The sequence below is a fragment of the Rhinoderma darwinii genome, chromosome 1 (assembly GCF_050947455.1).
Source record: "Rhinoderma darwinii isolate aRhiDar2 chromosome 1, aRhiDar2.hap1, whole genome shotgun sequence".
Classification (NCBI taxonomy): Eukaryota; Metazoa; Chordata; class Amphibia; order Anura; family Rhinodermatidae; genus Rhinoderma; species Rhinoderma darwinii.
In genome coordinates this window covers 343,548,109-343,568,471 of record NC_134687.1, presented here as the reverse complement: position 1 = coordinate 343,568,471, position 20,363 = coordinate 343,548,109, and positions in this window count along the sequence as shown.

The following is a 20,363-nucleotide window of genomic DNA, read 5'->3' as shown; positions in this document are numbered from 1 at the left end:
TCTCCTTCTTACCTTCAGATCATTTTCTGTTCTTAAAATTAAATAACAGAATTTGAAAAAATAAAATTACATATATATGATCATAATGTATGTTTAAACTAATGTACTATTTAAGAAACTGACATTTTTAACCAACACCTCACCTTTCCAAAAGTCTTCGTCGGTACGATCTGTCTCTAAGTCAACATAGACAAAATTGTTATGAAGGCTATCCTACATTTTTCCTGGCAATCTTACAATATCTCCTATGCTAAGAATCCAAACTGGAAATTCCAAAATTAATCCACAGTATTAACACTGAATGTACAGAATAGAGAACCTGACTTTTACTATAAAAGCTACAATATGAAATAGAGTTACCTGAACCAAGGTAGGCGTCCCATGGATACATTAATAGTCTGTATACTCTGCACCTTGGCATAAGCCCTCTTCTCTTCAATGTAGTTTTCATTTTAAAAAATAAATTAAAAAAACTGGATGATGACCACTGTATGTGAATTGGTACCATGCACCTTTTTTAGTGGAGGATTCAAGGATGTGTGCAATTTAGCAAGTTTATTTATTTCTTTTAAAACTGCAGAAGGTGTTAACATATAATATTTCACCAGAAAATAAAAAAATTGAAAGCTGGCTTTGAAATTGATGAACTTTATCCAACATATCTTCTTCTTAGGTTCCCTTTCCTCTTGGGAACAATTAAATGTAAAATGGGTTTTGATGCCACGCTAAAAAGAAATGCCATTATACCTTATGGTAAAAGTCGAATATGTAAGCTCATCTGTTCTTGTAAATAAATGGTAGTAGGTATTTTAAAAGATTGATCCTTCATTTGTCTTTCAAACTACAGAAGGTTAAACAAATATACAGTAGATGTAATGTCGGGGTATGGAGACAGACAGGTGAGCCCTAATCTACCCGCCACTCAGTCCCTGCCTACTTGCACGTCCCGTCCTAGGCGACGGCGTACCACTGGGCGACGGTTCCTACGCTCAATAAGTGCACGATAGACAAACAGACAAGGGTATACAGAAGCTAAGGGAAAAGGGGCAGTTGCCCATGGCAACACCGTGAGCAACAAGAGTAGTGAACGAGCCAAGTCAAACCAGGAGTGTACAAGGTACCAAACCCAGAGCAGGGTCAATTTGAAGCAGAGGTCAGTAGTACTAGCAGGAACAGCAGAGCCAGGAAACCAGACAGAATCACAGGCAAAGGAAGAGCAGGAAATGAAGGTCTAAATAGACCGAGGGCGGGAGCTAGCTCCGTCTGGCCAGGCTGTGATAGGTTCTCCCACTCCCCAACCTACCAGCCTGAGTGGTAGCAGATCGAGTCACTCTATCAGACCTAGGAGCAGATGCAGACTGATTAACCACGGGCGTCGACACAGAAGCTGTGTCTGGCAGATCCTTTACAGTACCCCCCCTTTTATGAGGGGTCACTGGACCCTTCCTAGGTGGACCTGGGTTATTGGGGAACCGAAGATGGAACCTCCTGAGCAATACCCCAGCGTGAACATCCTGGGCAGGTACCCGAGTCCTCTCCTCAGGCCCGTATCCTCTCCAATGGTCCAGGTACTGGAGGGAGCCTTGGACCATACTGCTGTCCACAATCTTGGCCACCTCGAATTCAACCCTTTTAGGGGTGAGAACAGGGACCGGAGGTTTCCTCGAGGTAGCCAAGGATGGGGAGCAGCGTTTCAGGAGGGAGGCATGAAACACATCGTGTATTTGAAAAGACGGGGGTAACTCCAGCCGGAAGGAGACAGGGTTAAGGACCTCAATGACCTTGTACGGCCCTATAAACCGGGGAGCAAATTTTTTGGGCGGAACTTTAAGATGGAAATTTTTTGAAGACAGCCACACCAGATCCCCGACCACAAACAAGGGGTTAGCAGAACGTCTTCTATCTGCCTGAGTCTTTTGTATGCTCTGGGATGCCTCTAAGTTCTTCTGAACCTTAAATATTGTTCTGGAGACTGATTAGTCCTCTCAGTTTGGCCATTAGTTTCAAGATGGAAGGCCGAGGAGAAGGACAGATCAATCTCTAGATCAATCTCGCTGTCTCTAACATCATGTCCTCTCTCTATCTGAAACTGAATCTTTCCAAAACTGAGCTCCTTGTGTTCCCACCATCTACTAACCTCCCTAAAACTGATGTCTCCACCTCTGTGTGTGGCACTACCATCACTCCTAAGCAGCATGCCCGCTGTCTCGGGGTTATTTTTGACTCAGATCTTTCCTTTACTCCTCACATACAATCACTTTCACGCTCCTGTCATTTTCACCTCCAAAACATCTCCAGAATCCGCTCTTTTCTTACGGAGAAAACCGCCAAAACTCTCATTGTTGCTCTGATTCACTCTCGTCTTGACTACTGTAACTCATTACTAGTCGGTCTTCCCCTCACTAAACTCTCCCCTCTCCAATCTATCCTCAATGCAGCAGCCAGGCTCATCTTTATGACCAACCGCTTCACCAACGCCTCTAATCTGTGCCAGTCACTGCACTGGTTGCCCATCCCCTTCCGAATAAAATTCAAACTTATTACTCTCACCCACAAAGCTTTCCACAGTGCTGCACCTCCTTACATCTCCTCCCTCATCTCTGTCTACCACCCTACTCGGGCTCTACGTTCTGCCAACGACCTTAGATTCAAATCCTTCATAATCCGAACCTCCCACTCCCGTCTCCAAGATTTCTCTCGTGCTGCACCCGTCCTCTGGAATGCGCTACCCCAGAAAATCCGATTAATTCCCAATATCTACAGTTTTAAACGTGCCCTGAAAACACATCTATTTAGACAGGCCTATAACATTCCCTAATCTGACTCCTTTCCATGGCCCTCCTTTTAGATTAGTCATCAGAATAAGATTCCCTCCCACTCCTTCTCTTCATGTCCGTCATACACGGATACTGGCTGGTGACAGGCTCACGCAGCTTTATGTTACCACCGCATGTGTATAAAAATGGCCGGACCATTGTACAGAACAAACACGTAAAGGTCATGTACATCTAACCAAGGTATATAGCATAAGTTCAAAGATATAATAATGAACAATATGTTAACACTGCTTAACAAATGTAGAGGAGAGCCCAAAATCACAGGCTCAAAAGGCTTTACCAACCTGTAGATTGCATGATATGTCCCACAGAAAATATCACCACACTGTTCATTATTATATCTTTGAACTTATGCTATATACCTTGGTTAGATGTATATGACCATTACATTGGTGTGTACTTTTCTTGCTATACCCTTTGATTTGGACTGAGAAACCTGTACCATACCATATCACATGATGTTTGTAGCTTACTAGCATGCTATGTGTATGTGTAGAAGGAAACAGGAAAATGGTAGGATCCAGCACTGTAGTGCGTTTAAAATGGAAACGACGTTTCCAAGTTTAATGTCCTTGGTTAAAAAGAAAGTCCAGTGGTGTGGTCCAGGGTGTGCATGAAGTGGGAAGAGGGTATCCTCTGTGGCCTACGCGTTTCGGGCGTCGCTGCGCCCTTAGACTTGGCTGTGGTCCACAGAGGATACCCTCTTCCCACTTCATGCACACCCTGGACCACACCACTGGACTTTCTTTTTAACCAAGGACATTAAACTTGGAAACGTCGTTTCCATTTTAAACGCACTACAGCGCTGGATCCTACCATTTTCCTGTTTCCTTCTTGCAACCCGTGTGCCGACACGAGGAACCGGGCGCTTTCAGCGACACACAGGAGTGTGTCAGGTGAGCTGGAGGATTCCTCCACATTCTTTTCTTTGGATATGTGTATGTGTCCCTGTTGTATCTCCACGCTTTTCTTTTACTACTTGTATCATTGATTTTATCGTCTGATGGCCAATATATTGTTATGTGTATTTCAATAAAGTTTTTTATATTTTCATGGTACAAATTGTGTGCTGTATGTTATTTATCCAGGCATGGATATGTTATATATGTCTTCACATTTCGTGATAGGTATTTGAATTTTGTCATTTTTGATCTGTGAGGACGCATGATAATTCTTTTGGCGTATGTCCATGGTCTATACTTGAATAGGTATTTATTAAAGAATATAGTGAGTTTTGGACCTAGCACAAATTTCACAAGAAGCGACGTAGGCCTTAACGTCTTTAGGCAAGCCAGGCCACCAATAGTTTCTAGCAATGAGGTGCTTGGTACCCAGGATGCCTGAGTGGCCAGATAGAGCAGAGTCATGATTTTCCTTGAATACCCTTAGCCGGAATTGCAGGGGAACAAACAGCTTGTTCTCAGGAAGGTTCCTGGGAACTGAACCTTGATCAGCCACAATTTCGGAGACTAAGTCAGAATCAACAGAGGATATGATTATACCTGGGGGCAAAACACAAGCAAGATCTTCCTCCGAAGGAGGACTGGCCATGAAGCTACGCAACAGTGCATCAGCTTTAATATTTTTAGACCCAGCCCTATAGGTGACCACAAAGTTGAATCTAGTAAAAAAACAACGCCCATCGAGCTTGACTCGGGTTTAGCCTCTGGGCAGATTCTAGGAAAACCAGATTCTTGTGGTCAGTAAGGACCGTTACCTGGTGCCTAGCCCCTCCAAGAAGTGGCGCCACTCTTCAAATGCCCATTTAATGGCTAAGAGTTTGCGGTTGCCCACGTCATAGTTACTCTCAGTGGGCGAGAACTTCCTGGAGAAGTAGGCACAGGGACGGAGATGGGTGACGGACCTGGTATAGTGGGACAAGACAGCACCCACTCCCACCTCGGAGGCGTCAACCTCCACGATGAATGGCTCCATTTGGTTAGGCTGAATCAGCACTGGGGCAGAGATAAAGCACTTCTTAAGGATCTCAAAAGCCTGGACCGCCTCCGGAGGCCAGTGGAGGAGATCAGCACCTTTGCGAGTAAGATCCGTAAGAGGCTTAGCGATGACCGAGAAGTTAGCAATAAATCTCCTGTAATAATTAGCAAACCCCAGGAAGCACTGTAACGCCTTCAGGGAGGCAGGTTGGACCCATTCAACCACAGCCTGAACCTTGGCAGTGTCCATGCGGAATTCATTAGGAGTGAGGATTTGACCCAAAAATGGTATCTCCTGCACCCCAAACACACATTTTTCGGATTTAGCAAAGAGTTTGTTTTCCCGAAGGGCCTGGAGCACCTTCCTGACATGCTCAATGTGGGAGGACCAGTCCTTGGAAAACACAAGTATGTCATAAAGGTACACTACAAGAAATACCCCCAGGTAGTCTCCTAAAATCTCATTTATGAAATTCTGGAAGACCGCGGGAGCATTACACAACCCAAAGGGCATGACGAGGTATTCGAAATGACCTTCGGGCGTGTTAAACGCAGTCTTCCACTCATCCCCTTCTCTGATTCGGATAAGGTTATAAGCCCCCGAAGATCAAACTTAGAGAACCATTGGGCCCCCTGAACCTGATTGAAGAGATCAGGTATCAAAGGAAGGGGATACTGGTTCCTTACAGTGACCTTATTCAAGTTTCGGTAATCGATGCACGGCCTAAGTCCACCATCCTTCTTCCCTACGAAGAAGAAGCCAGCACCTACCGGAGAAGTAGAGGGTCGAATGTAACCCTTGGCCTGGGTTTCCTGGATATATTCTCTCATGGCCTCACGTTCGGGACAAGAGAGATTAAAAATCCTACCCTTAGGGAGCTTAGCTCCTGGTACCAAATCGATTGCGCAATCGTATTCTCTATGAGGAGGTAACACTTCGGAGGCCTTTTTAGAAAAAACATCAGCGAAGTCCTGAATAAACTCAGGTAGAGTGTTCACCTCCTCAGGCATTCATTACCCTATTTGGTAAGATCTCCAGTATTCCAGTTAAACGTGGGATTATGCATCAGCAACCAGGGAAGGCCTAAAAGCAAATCGGACAATAATCCCTGCATCACCAGTACAGAGCACTTCTCCAAATGAATGGAGCCAACAATGAGTTGAAAAACAGGGGTATGCTGCGTTAAATAACCATTAGCAAGTGGAGTGGAGTCGATACCCACTACCGGGACAGGTTTAGGCAAATCAATCAATTGCATAGCTAGAGACATAGAAAATTCCACAGACATAATATTAGCAGAAGACCCTGAATCCACGAAGGCACTGCCGGTTGCAGACCTACCCTCAAAAGAGACCTGAAAGGGAAGCAAGATCTTATTAGGTTTCATATTTACAGGAAATACCTGTGCGCCCAAGCGACCTCCCCGATGGTCACTTAGGCGCGGAAGTTTTCCGGCTGCTTATTCTTACGTCTTGGGCAGTTGTTCACTTGATGCTTGTCATCCCCACAGTAGAAGCAGAGACCATTCCTCCTGCGGAGCTCTCTACGTTGTTGGGGAGACACGAAGGCCCCGAGTTGCATTGGTTCATCCGAGATTCCCGTGGAAGAACGAAGCAACGGAACCTCGGGAGCCATCATGGGGGAGCAAGAGGAGAAGGTACAAAAACGTTAAAGTCTTCGTTCCCTGAGACGTCGGTCAAGACGTACCGCTAAAGCCATAACCTGATCTAGTGAGTCAGAAGAGGGATAGCTAACTAATAGGTCTTTCAGGGCGTTCGACAGACCCAATCTAAACTGGCACCTCAAGGCAGGGTCATTCCACCGAGAAGCTACGCACCACTTCCTAAAGTCAGAACAGTACTCCTCAACGGGTCTCTTACCCTGACGTAAGGTCACCAGCTGACTCTCGGCAATGGCAGTCTTGTCAGTCTCGTCATAGATGAGCCCGAGAGCAGAAAAAAAAAGTCAACAGAGGAAAGTTCAGGGGCGTCAGGAGCCAAGGAGAAGGCCCATTCTTGGAGGGCCGTCCTGGAGCCGGGACATAATTATACCCACTCGCTGGCTCTCAGAACCTGAGGAATGGGGTCTTAATCGGAAATAGAGCCTACAATTCTCCCGAAAGGAGAAAAAAGTCTTCCGGTCCCCTGAGAATCGGTCAGGCAACTTGAGGTTGGGTTCAAGAGGTGAGGTGGAGGGCACTACCTGGTTAGCATCACGCTGGTTGCACCTCTGAGCCAGGGCTTGGACCTGTAGGGAGAGACCCTGCATTTGCTGAGCCAGGGTCTCAATGGGGTCCATAGTTGTGTAGGAAGAAGGGTAGAAAAGGTATATGGGCCTGTGATTATGTAATGTCGGGGTATGGAGACAGACAGGTGAGCCCTAATCTACCCGCCACTCAGTCCTTGCCTACTTGCACGGCCCATCCTAGGTGACGGCGTACAACTGGGCGCCGGTCCCTACGCTCAATAAGTGCACGATAGACAAACAGACAAGGGTACACAGAAGCTAAGGGGAAAGGGGCAGATGTCCACGGCAACACCGTGAGCAACAAGAGTAGTGAACGAGCCGAGTCAAACCAGGAGTGTACGAGGTACCAAACACAGAGCAGGAGCGTAGTCAGTAAAGCCAGGGTAAATTTGAAGCAGAAGTCAGTAGTACTAGCAGGAACAGCAGAGCCAGGAAACCAAACAGAATCACAAACAAAGGAAGAGCAGGAAATGAATGTCTAAATAGGCCGAGGGCGGGAACTAGCTCCGTCTGGCCAGGCTGTGATAGGTTCTCCCACTCCTCAACCTACCAGCCTGAGTGGTAGCAGATCGAGTCACTCTATCAGACCTAGGAGCAGATGCAGACTGATTAACCACGGACGTCGACACAGAAGCTGTGTCTGGCAGATCCTTTACAGTAGATACTTTCTATTATTTAGTGAAATTATTTAATCATTTCTTGTACTTACATGTAATTTTCTTGTAATTTCCCAAAGATCTTCCACCGAGATCACCTCAATGTTCCAATAAGCTAGCATTGTAGGCCTTCAGTCTCACTAGCACTGTGCTACAAAGGATATACTGAACATTAACCTTAGTAATGGATTAAGCTTTTTTGACTGTCTAGAAAGTTGATACAGAAGTGATTGATGTAGAGATGTCATTTGTATTTTGCTACATGGGTACAGAAAAGGTTTGGACATTCCTTGTCAAATTACATGTATTGATTTTCTATGTAAATAGATGTTAGCACAACTCTGCAGGGAACAAACTTTTAAAGAACTAATCATAGTGGAAAAAATAAAACACAACTTTTGGCATGTGCAGAATTTTGGGCACCTTTCCAGTTGATCCGATAGCATAATTTCTTGTAAGGTCTCAGAACGTAATTAAAGTGAATGTGTTATCTGAAAACATATTATTTCAATCAGGGTTTTATTATAAACATAGATATTTTTTTATTTTTGGTGTTCTTTTGTTCCCTGTAATTATTCACGTAAAAAAAAATCTTGAAATACTGCTGTTTTCACACTGGTCACTAGAGCAGACACAAAAAGCTACTACTTCCTTTTTTCTGTAGCTCACTTGTCAGCTTTGCTGTATATACTGGGACAATTTGAGAAGAATCATCTCATTAGAGGGTGGACAAGTTAATGACAGGTCTATTGTACTGCTGAGGCCTAGATAAGGCAGAATAGTAAGGGGTTTTTACACTGGACGATTATCGGGCAGACGAGCGTTCATAGAACGTTCATTGCCGATAATTGCCCTGTGTAAACAGGGCAGTGATCAGCAGATTAACGAGCAAACACTCATTAATCTGCTGATCGTATCATTTTAAAAAAGTTAAATATTATCGTTGTCGGCTGCACATCTCCCTGAGGCGCGCTGCCGACATAATAATACTGTATGAGGACGAGCGATCAGAGTAATGACCGCTCGTCCCCATCCATAGCTCCATGTGACAGCAGCAACCGAGCGCCGATCAACGAGCTGTCTCGTTGATCGGCGCTCGCTGCACCAGCCAAAATCGGCCGGTGTAATAGGGCATTTACACTGTGCACACAGGTAAGGCGCTGTATATATCTCTCCTGTCTCTGGGGAGGGGCCTGTACTCTATCACTCCCTGGAGAATATTAGTCTGGCATTTCCCAGTTAATTGACTTTCTTTAATTTCAACTGCCATAAAGCACACATAGGGTCCTCTTACACGGCCCGACAAGGAGCTATGTTTGGAGATGAAAGATGGTTAATATAATCGCTTGCCCACATACATTTCTATCATGTTGGCAGGACATCTTCGATTACACAAGGAGATGTGATGCCGAAATCAATAATATCTCATGCTGCATAAACGATAAATTTGGCCGATAAACAAGCATTCGCTCATTCATCGGCTGAACATTGCCCTGTTTACACAAATACAAATAAAATCAAATACATGAGACATTCCCTTTAATATGCTAGGGCTTTATCTTCTAGAAGTTAATACATTCTGTGAACCTTCAAGCCTCTTAAGCTGTTGCTCTTACATTCTTAAGGCACCATTACCCGGGCCAATGATCAGGCAAACAAGCGTTCATATGAACACTCGTTCCCGAATCTTTGCCCTGTGTCATTGTCGACATATTAAAAAAGTATAGAGACGAACGATCAAAGTATCGAGCGCTCTTCCCTATACAAATGCTGTCATTGCAAACGAGCGCCAATCAACGAGTTGTTTTGTTGATCGGCGCTCGTTTTCACAGCCCATATCGGGTTGTGTAATAGGACATTTACACACACTCAACAGCCGTGGGTTGTTCTAAAACATTGAAAATCTGAAAACAGAAGTAATTGACTTAACACAGCTAGAGAAGTTATTAAAAAAAATATCTAAGGATGGAATTTCACAGGGCGTTTTGATTGCGCTTTTACCGTATTTTTACTGCAGCTTTATAGTGATTTTCATGTGTGAACCACAGATTGAAGTTGAATATAACAACACGACCATGATGCAATGCCCACTTTGAAATGAACCTTGTTTTTAGTAGTGCATTTACCTCTTAGGTTAAGTTCACACGGCTTATTTTCGGCCGTTTTTCAGGCTGTAAACGCCCGAAAAATGGTTGAAAAATCGGAAGCAGAACGCCTCCAAACATCTGCCCATTGATATCAATGGGAAAAACGGCCGCATAAAGAAACGCCGGCGCATGCCTGCTTTCCTTTCTCCAGTTCTTACACTGTCCGTAGCAGTGACACGCCCCCTTGCCAGTTCGGCAGAAGACTGATCTTGACAGCTGAAGTTTGAGAGTGTGCGCGCGCACAGTCTCTCCTCTATCCTCGCTCTTGCTGTAACACTGTCCGAATCTGATTGGACAGTGTCACAGCCATAGTAACACGCCCCCTTGCCATTACACTCGCCATTGACAGTTCAGCGGGTTATTTAAATATCGGACGCCAAATATAACGGCACCGATATCTAAATAACGGAGGAGGGTAGAAAAAAAATGTAAAGTGCCCCCGGGATTGTGCAGCCCTGCCCATTACATGCTGCACTCAGCTGCACATATATGGGGAGGTGAAAGGTTCTCTTTAACGTACTCAGAACAACATTTAAGAAATTTGTCAACCTTTTACGTATTTCACGGACATTAAAGCAGATTGGATGTAAAAATATTCTATTTAAACGGACCGTTTTTCATCCATACGAATGTCCGTGCGTCTTTGTTTTACGTCCATGTGGTTTCCGTGTATTATCCATTTTCCTCGTCCATTTTTCTCCTCTGCTAGCACTCCCTGGTTTCACTTTTCTTTAGCGACTGATCTACGAAAAACAGATAATACACAGATTTTGTCTGTTGTCCGTTTTTTGAAGCGCACCCGTAGACTTTAATGGACGAGTCTAATATGCAAAATAGACCAGAATAGAACATGCTGTGAGTTTCTCACCACTGACCACCCCTCGTAAAAAAAAAAAACAGATGTGCAAATAGCCTCATTGAACTGCAGGGGTCAGTGTGCAGTTTGTTGTTAAAACGGGCAACACACAGACGAGAAATATGTTTGTGTGAATAGGGCCCTACAAAGCAGCTGTTAACAGAGAAACACAACTCAATAATTTTTACACAGATAATTCAGATTCCAGAAATATCCCATACGTGGCCCTAGTGTGCTACTTGACTTAAACACAGGCATCAGAATTGAAAAAGTACCTTGTGGATTCCTGTAGCGGGCTGCCCTGCATGCAATGCCAAACACCTGCACACCATGCTCTCCCAGCACCATAAGACCTGGCTGCGTCCTGAAATAAAAAGTATATACAGTGTAAGTAATCATGAAAAAACATGGGGTATTGGTTGTCGTTTTGGCCATAAGAACGCAAGCTCGCAATCCTCGTCACGAATCCCCACACTTGCGAGTCCCTAACTGGACTTATGGTGCTGGGAGAGCATGGTGTACCGGTGTTTGGCATTGCATGCAGGGCAGCCCGCTCTATCTTATAGCATGGGCGTTCTAAATAGGCTGCTGTTCGGCGATATATGCTGTGCCTCAGTATCCGAACACTATCCCTCCATGTTTTACACACTGCACTCACGTCTTCGCATCACTCACAGCCCAGACCCCTATACACCACACCTAGTAATGTCCCCTATATTTCACATGTATACTATACACAGTATATTTTTTTCATTACACATTTACTTCCATACCCCACACACCACTCCCCTCAAGGTAGTGGGAGTGGCTATCATTATTTAACATACCTGAGCACTTTCCTTCAGTAGCATTCTCTGACCTGGTCGCATCCTGTTTGGAACGGGTTTTTACCTGACGAATTTGGCCTTTTCTGTGTTTTTAATTATATTCTATGTCCCATTTTTTTGTATACATTTAGGAAACTACACCCATCAAGCAATTCATCTAGAGATGCAGTGAGCCTTTTGGGCCCACAGGTGTTTTGCAAAAATTAGTGCGCAATAGATGTTGCAGAGTGAAAATTGCCATTTCAGTGTCCAATTTATTTTGCCCTGCTTGTGCCACTGTGAAAAGACAGCTCTATAAGTGTTATTCAATGTTTTCTGATTTTAAAAACACTGTACATGTGGCCCTAACCATTTTCATGGACATACGACAGGAGTGAAAGAGCGCCATGTGCATTTGAGGCCTACTTTAGTGATTTACATAGCATTGGTTCACAATTAGGGTATGTTCACACGGCCAAATTTGAGACGTATACGAGGCGTATTATGCCTCGTTTTACGTCTGAAAATACAGCTCCAATACGTGGGCAAACATCTGCCCATTCATTTGAATGGGTTTGCCGACGTACTGTGCAGACGACCTGTTATTTACGCATCGTCGTTTGACAGCTGTCAAACGACGACGCGTAAAAATACAGCCTCGTCAAAAGAAGTGCAGGACACTTCTTTGGACGTTTTTGGAGCTGTTTTCTCATAGACTCCAATGAAAACAGCTCCAAAAACGGACGTAAAAAACGCCGTGAAAACGCCGCGAAATATGCGAGTTGGTAAAAAAACGTCTGAAAAGCAGGGTGTTTTCCCTTGAAAACAGCTCTGGATTTTCAGACGTTTTTGTTGACTACGTGTGAACATACCCTTACAGAGGCTCTGAAGTGAGATAATAAAAGATACCCCAAAGAAGTGACCCCATTTTAAAAACTACACCCCTCAAGGCATTCATCAAGGGATATAGTGACCATTTTTATTTTCACAGGTGTTTTCCAGAAATAAGTGCTCAATGGATGTTGCAGCCTGAAAATTAAAATGTTTCCAGATATCCTATTTCGGTGCCAAATATGTTGTGCTCAGATGTGCCCCCAGAGACACACACTCCATAAATACTTGTGCGGGTTCTCCCGATACGGTAACACCCCATATGTGGTCATAAACAGCTGTTTAGGCTGAAAAGAACCACCATTTGTCTTTCGGAGAGCAGATTTTGCTAGGTAGTAGTTTTGTTTGTGGTTTTACTGGTATTTAAATTTAGAATGTGGGCGCTTTTGTGAGCTGTGTAGAGGATTTCAGGGCACGGCCAGATTTTTCTATGATTGGACAAGACCATATGGTAAATCGGGGTATTGTACAAAATATCCGCTCTCCAGTGTTGCCTAATTGGAACCATATGCAGCACAAGTCCCAAAACGTCATCATTTCCACTGCATCTACGAGGCTCACCTGTGGGGTCGAGCAAATGATGACATGGGGTTTAGGGTGAAAGACTGCTGCACCTTTAAATTAGTCTGTAGCGTTGACGGCTATGGACCGCCGGCATCTCCCCTCCCCTGGCGGCTGTGGCCGTCAGTTTGTTTCTACTCACCGCCGGCATCCCCCCCCCCTGGGATGCCGGCATGCTCTGCCTCCTGCCCCTGATTCCCGTAGGGTGCACTCGCACACTCTGATGATTTCTTAAGGGCCAGCGCACGCACTACTAAAGTGTCCCCAGCCTATCCCTGTACACCCTGGGCTATAAAGTCGGACCTGCCCACTGCCCCAGTACCTGAGCAATGTTATTTCTAACCCAGAGTTAGACTGTCACGGTTCCGTATCCTACTTCCCTGAAACCTGTGTCCGTCAAGGTACCATTTACCAGTGACTGTCCTATACCTGTTTGGCCAGCAGCTACTCCATTACGGCAGATTAGCCCAGTAGGTCTACATCCCCAGTGGACGTTACATAGTCTAAGCAAACTTTGAATCAATGTGTTCCGAGAGTCATACCTTTCTCATTTTTCTATTGACGGAGCTGTATGAGAACTTGTTTTTCTGTGGGACAAAGCTGTAGTTTTTAATGATACCATTTTGGGGTACATTCAAACTTTTGATCACTATTTATGCCATATTTTTGGATGCAATGTGACCAAAAAGAAGCAATGCTATAATAATTTATTCTTAATATTTTTTACGTCGGTTATCATGCGGGATAAATAACTTGATATTTTTATAGTTTAGGTCTTTACGAATACAGCGATACCAATTATGTATATATATATATATTTTTTTTTAAATTCAGGGAAAAAAGGAAGTTTTTTGTTTTTATTGCCATATTTATTTATTTTTCTAAAACATTTGTTTGAACTGTTTTTAAAAATGTTTAGTCCAACAAGGGGACTTAAAGGCCTGATCTTCTGATCACTGTTATAATACATTGTGTCACGTAGGGTACATGGACCCACTGGCCAATACCGCCTTGACGGTATGGCAGCTGGCCAACAGGACACAGGTCAAAGTCTATAGTTCTAATAGGTGTACCTGTGGTAACTTCAGACAGTAGCAAGGCAGGCTCGGACAGGACTTTGGCAGCAGGCAGGCACCAGGCGTGGTGTACCAGAGCAGGCGTAGTACTCCGCACAGCACGACTCTAACACGATACGGCACTTGGACCAGGATAACACGGGATACAGGTTACAGGTAGCAGGAACGGGAACACTGGGAACTGGAAGACACTTAAGGGACCATTTGCAGAGACGAACATAGGTAACGACAACAAAGCTCAGGCAAGGCAGGAAGGGAATATAGTCCAGGAACGTGAGCTATTAAAATAATAGTTTCAGGTGCGCGGGCTGGCCCTTTAAGTTCGGGGACGAGCGTGTGCGCGCACCCTACGGGACACAGCAAAGTGAAGCGGAAGTGAGCACTGGCGTCTCCTGAGGAGATGCGGGCCAGCGCTCACTGATCCATAGCTGCGAGCGTCAGGGGGTGAGTAAACCTGACGGCCCGCGGCCATGGGTGTTACACATTGCACTACTTATGTAAGTTTCAGGCACCCTATTGTGCACTGCCTCTGGGGCCTAACAGGTTTCCATACATGGCAAACTAGGAGGCCACTGTTATGCCTCTGGTTGTCATGGCAACCCATCGGCACCCCACCATTGCTCACGGTAGATGATGGCATACAAATGGAGCCCTCTCCCTCTGTGAACTACTCTGATGCTGCAGTCGCTATTTTGACTTTGAAAATGTAAATTGACAAGGGGTACTTAAACTTTGCACAAGAATATTTATACTGTACTTGCTTGTTATTAAGAGTACCTGTCAGCTCTCCTCATTTATAAGTTTTAAAAAATACTTGTATTCCCCATAAAATGCTAGTTCACCTTCTCTTAGAACTTAGCATCGTTCCATTTCTCTGTTTTTCCATCTGGAAATGTATGAATAAATTGACAACTGGGCATTGCCTTTCCTCTTGTCAATAAGATGGGTTTCCACCCACGCTGACATTGTAAGCACTGATTGGACAGTGTCTGAGTGAGAAGAGACACGCCACATTGACAAGAGGAATGGTAACACCCAGTCATCAAATTATTCATACATTTCCGGGAGGAATAACAAAGGAACAGCACAACAAAGAGTTCTAAGAAGATATGTTCTAAAATTGTTATTTTACAGGGAATGTTAGTATTTCCTAAAATATTTTACTGGCTCATGTTTCCTTCTTAGCATTCACCTTTTACTCCTTCAGAGACACTTTTCCATTGTATTGTAGGCTGTCCTTTTGTTCTATGGAACATTTATTTCATAGTGTTTGGAAAATCATATCTTTTCCAATGATGGGTGGCAATAACTGTTGGAATTCTACCGTATAGTGAATGAATCCACGAACAATACACTGTGTCGTTTTTATAGTGAGAAGACGAGAGGAATTTAGATGTGATACAAATGAAGGTCCCCTGATTATTTATACATATATATTACACAGTAATGTATGAAAGGCTGCAAAACACAAAGCTGGAAGTAATGCCATCTCTCTAGCTGATATGGTTCTAAAGGTTTCATTTTTTTTTTTTAATGTATCCAATATATAATACTTATGCCTAACATCTGTAAAATCCAATATACAATTTTGTATTCCTCATGCTTCTTGTGTTATTTTATCAACATCTGAATTTTTTGATCTAGATCTATGAAACATTGCAAATATGAGTGCAGGAAAAATGAAAAATAAAGTATTATTTCTTTTCTGGTTACCATTCCAAATATTTTGTGGCTGGAAATCATGTTATGATAATCTGAAACAGTCTGAGATTTCAGTCTCTTTTCAGTTGATTTGAAACCTTCTGAAGAGCTGCCATCTGTTCTTGCACAATTCAAGAAATAGTTTTGTGTAAGCCAAGTGTCCATATGGCTGAGTCTAGAGTAAAATATGAATGCTCAGCTTGCAACAGTACTCGATGTCATACAGTCTGGATACCAAACCCAAACTACTGTTTAAGTCTTCCCTAGCTCTAGATCCCTATAGTTAATAAATTTTTCTGCATCAATCCAAATGCTATTTTAAATCTATTTTAGAATTTTTTTTCTGCTGCAACCATTGTTGCTTATTGGATTGATACATTCTGATTGAATAGATAAATGTAGCAGTGCCTCCACAATGTTTTTTTGATAGCCATCACAAACACCAATGGCGATAATATAAATGTAAACTTTTTAAACTCACAATTTGCAAACTCTAAAATAATAGTGACTCAGTTTTGAAAATGTAGAAACATTCAAACAATTACATATCCTCCACAATTTATTTTAAATGGCTGTTCTTGGAACCAAGTGAAGGTCACCATGACATTTGCTATGAAATGAACCATATGATCTGCTGTTTTGAAGGACATTGTATATGATCCCCTGATATCCTAGTGATCATTGCTTTATAGCGCTTGGTTAATTTTTAGTTATAGTGATCATATACTTCATATATAAAATATATATATATTTCCATATAAAACAGTAAATCGGATGGAGATAAATTGTCAAGTCTTCTGTGTGCTAAACAACCTGGACTCCAAGTTGATGCCATCAACAGCAAAAATAGCACAGCATGCAGTGCTAATTTGGCCATTAAAAAGACGCACACAACAATTAAAGCCTGATGGACCACATTATAAGTAAATAGGGTTGGTTGTGTAGAATTGGGAACAGTCATTTGAAGGACCCAGCATAGCATTGGGGTCTTCGTTATGAACAAAAGCCAGAAATCGCAGAGGTGAAGATAGTATAAGTTTTCTGATCACATTGGATTTTCTAGACTGGATGCATTATATTAAATCCTCAGCTGTAAGAAGTATTATGTCTATATGGGGGTTTCACCTGCTGTATGTAAAGAAGAATGTTCTCCATTTAACCCCTTAATGACCAGCCTATTTTAAACCTTAATGACCAAGGTATTTTTTACGTTCTTCCATCGTCGCATTCCAAGAGCTATAACTTTTTTATTTTTGCATCGACATAGCTGTATAAGGTCTTGTTTGTTGCGGGACAAGTTGTATTTTTTAATAGCACCATTTTGGGGTACATATTATTTATTGATTAACTTTTATTAACTTTTTTGGGGGGGAATAGAAAAAAAACTGACATTTTGCCACACTTTTTTGCCACCTAAATCTACGCCGTTTACCGTGTGGTATAAATAACACAATAACTTTATTCAGCAGGTTGTTACGATAGCAAAGATACCAAATTTGTAAAGATTTTGTATGTTTTACTACTTTTACGCTTTTTTTTCAAAATTATTTGTTTTTGTGTCTCCAGATTTGAAGAGCCATAACGTTTTTATCGTTCCGCCGTTGCGGTTGTATGAGGGGTTTTTTTGCGGGACGACTTGTAGTTTTTATTGGTACCATTTTGGAGTAGATGCAACTTTTTGATCACTTTTTATCAAAATTTTTAAGTCAGGATTCACAGAAAACAGCAATTTTTCCATTTTTTCTTTATTTATTTTTTTATGGCGTTCACCGTGCGGGTTAAATAATGTAATAGTTTTATAGCCGGGGTCATTACGGACGCGGTGATACCAAATATGTGTAACTTTTTTGCTTTATTTTGTTTTTTTAATAGTAAAGCAGTTTGTACGGGGAAAAAGTGGGTTTTCATTTTTTTCACATTTTGTTTTAATTAACTTTATTAAACTTTTATTTAACTTTTTTACTAGTGGACTTTAATATGCGATCCTCCGATCGCTATTATAATACACTGCAATACTTTTGTATTGCAGTGTATTACTGCCTGTCTGTTTAAAACGCACAGGCACCTGCTAGGACATGCCTCTGGCATAGCCTAGCAGGCATTCACTACAGGCAGACCTGGGGGCCTTTATTAGGCCCCCGGCTGCCATCGGAGACACAGACACTCGGCAATCTTATCGCCGGGTGTCAGTGGGATGAGAGGGAACTCCCTCCTTCTCTCCAAAACCACTCAGATGCGGCGCTCGCTATTGAGCGCCGCATCTGAGGGGTTAAACGGGTGAGGTCGATACTTATATCGATCTCACATGTTCGAGCAGGGATGCCCCCAGCCCTCAGCTACATCTGGTAGCTGAGAGCAGGGATATTTAGCGGCTCCCTGCTCTGTTTATTTATTCGGATGCATTAGAATAAAGCCCATTAGTGGCCGCTGTGAAAAGGCGTATTGGTGGTCACTAACGGGTTAATGACGGCACACAAATGTTAAGAGAAATGTGAAGAATTAAAACACGGGTATATTAGAAATCTGTATAAGTTTATTAAATAGGAATTAATTTTTATAGTAGACAATATTTTTAAGTAAACTACTGTATGTTTGTGCAAGGTATGTTATGGTTAACGAAGCTTTTCCAAAAGTATGAGTTTCTGCTAGTCTACTTCACTAGTACCAAAAAATATTGTGCTTCCATGACTTAAAGTGCCATTATAACATACTGGGAATTCTGAGGTAATAGATTGGTGACCCCCATTATGGGTACTTATTATCCATAACAGAATGGCTGCAAAGTGCACCTCTCGCCCTGGAGAACTTAGACAGAGGCGGAAGGACTGTCTCAATGGAAACTGTTAAACTTACTGAAGGGTTCTCCCTCAGATTAGCTGAGGGACATTCTGTCATCAGTTTATCATCAGATAACCCTTCAGGCAAACATACATTGTTCAAAGCGGACAACTCCTTTAAGTACTTGTTTTCCGCTGAATGACGATAAACGTTGCAGCGGTAGGCAGTTAATAATGAGGTGCCATCTTTTTAGCGGCTTGCCACTAAACTCGTGAATGCGCCAAATGGCGCTGCAGATTCCTTTGACTGCACTGTTACTACACAGCAGCAGTCAAAGGGAAGACCCTGGAGTACTACTCCATTAACCCCCTAGATGCAGCAGTCAATAGCGGCCGCGGCATCTTGAGGGATAGACGGAGGGGCTCGCTCTGTCACGCTATTGGCACACCTGCAACTCGATCGCAGGGGTTTCCCGATGGGTTGAAAAGGCAACCGGGGGCCTAACAAAGGCCCACACGCTGCCATAGCTATATGCCTATTAGGCCGTGCTAGAGGCATGGCCTGATAATTTGCATCACTGACAGGCAATAAGGCTTTGGTATACGGAGTATACCAAAGCATTATGAAAGCAATCAGTAGATCGCATTGTGAAATCCCCTAGTGGGACAAAATTAAAAAAAATAGATTTAAATCAAGTTTATTACAAAAATGTAAAAATAAATAAAACCATTTAATTCCATACAAAGTAATTTTTTTTTCCATCGAAAAAAATAAATCACACATATGTGGTATTGCTGCAATTGTAACCACCCATGTAATAAAGTTAAAGGCTATGTATACCTTTGAAAGGGAAATTATTTTGTTTAATAAAAATAAAAAGTGTATCAGTGTGTTTGGTGCAACTTTACAAATACTTTTTATTAAAAATTAGTTTTACATTTTTAGATATAGCTGTTCTGTACTCTACACAGAGCAGCTGTATCTAGCACTATATTTAGCACTATTCACTGAATCCGTCAGTCCCGCGGACCTGTAATCTATCACATCTATCAGAGACACGCAGTACCCGCTGTCACTGAACCCGTCAGGTCCGCGGGACTGACGGATTCAGTGAATAGCGCTAAATACAGCCGCTCTGTATAGAGAATAGAGCAGCTGTATCTAAAAAAAGTAAAACAAATTTTTTATAAAAGTATTTTTAAAGTTGCACCAAACACACTGATTTGATTTAAAAACATTTTTTGCCTTACAAAGGTTTACACACAGTAAACAACGTAAAGAAAAACATGCAAAAAAAAAAGCTGGCTGATTTGATTTCCATTCCCCCTTAAAAAAAAATTATAAAAGTTAATCAATAATTTATATCTATCCTAAAATCGTTCATTTAAAAAACAAAACTCATTCTGCATAAAATAAGACCACTTACAGCTTAATTGATGAAAAAAGAAAAACTTTATGGCTCTCTGAACGCGGTGATGCAAAAACGAAAAATGACACTAAAATAGGCTCAGTAATAAGAGGTGTTACACCCTCCGTTGTAGAAGTGGTTAAGTTAAAGACTACCTTTATTACAACATAATTCAATTTAATCTATAGATAATTATTTCGCAATTATCTTTTTTTTTTAATTGCTTAATATTTGATTGACCATCGCAGCCACTCTTCTCCCTCAAAGTAGAGTGGTTCTCTCCTGTTTATTGTTTTCAGACTGAAAGGGAAGATTGATAAGGGGAAATGTTTTATTTCCATCCAGATTAATTGACAAGAATAAGTTAAATAAAAACACTGATAACACATAGTTTATTGATTAACTTTTCATTATTCCAATTGTCATGTCTAAAGGCTATGTAAACCTTTGAGGGGCATTTT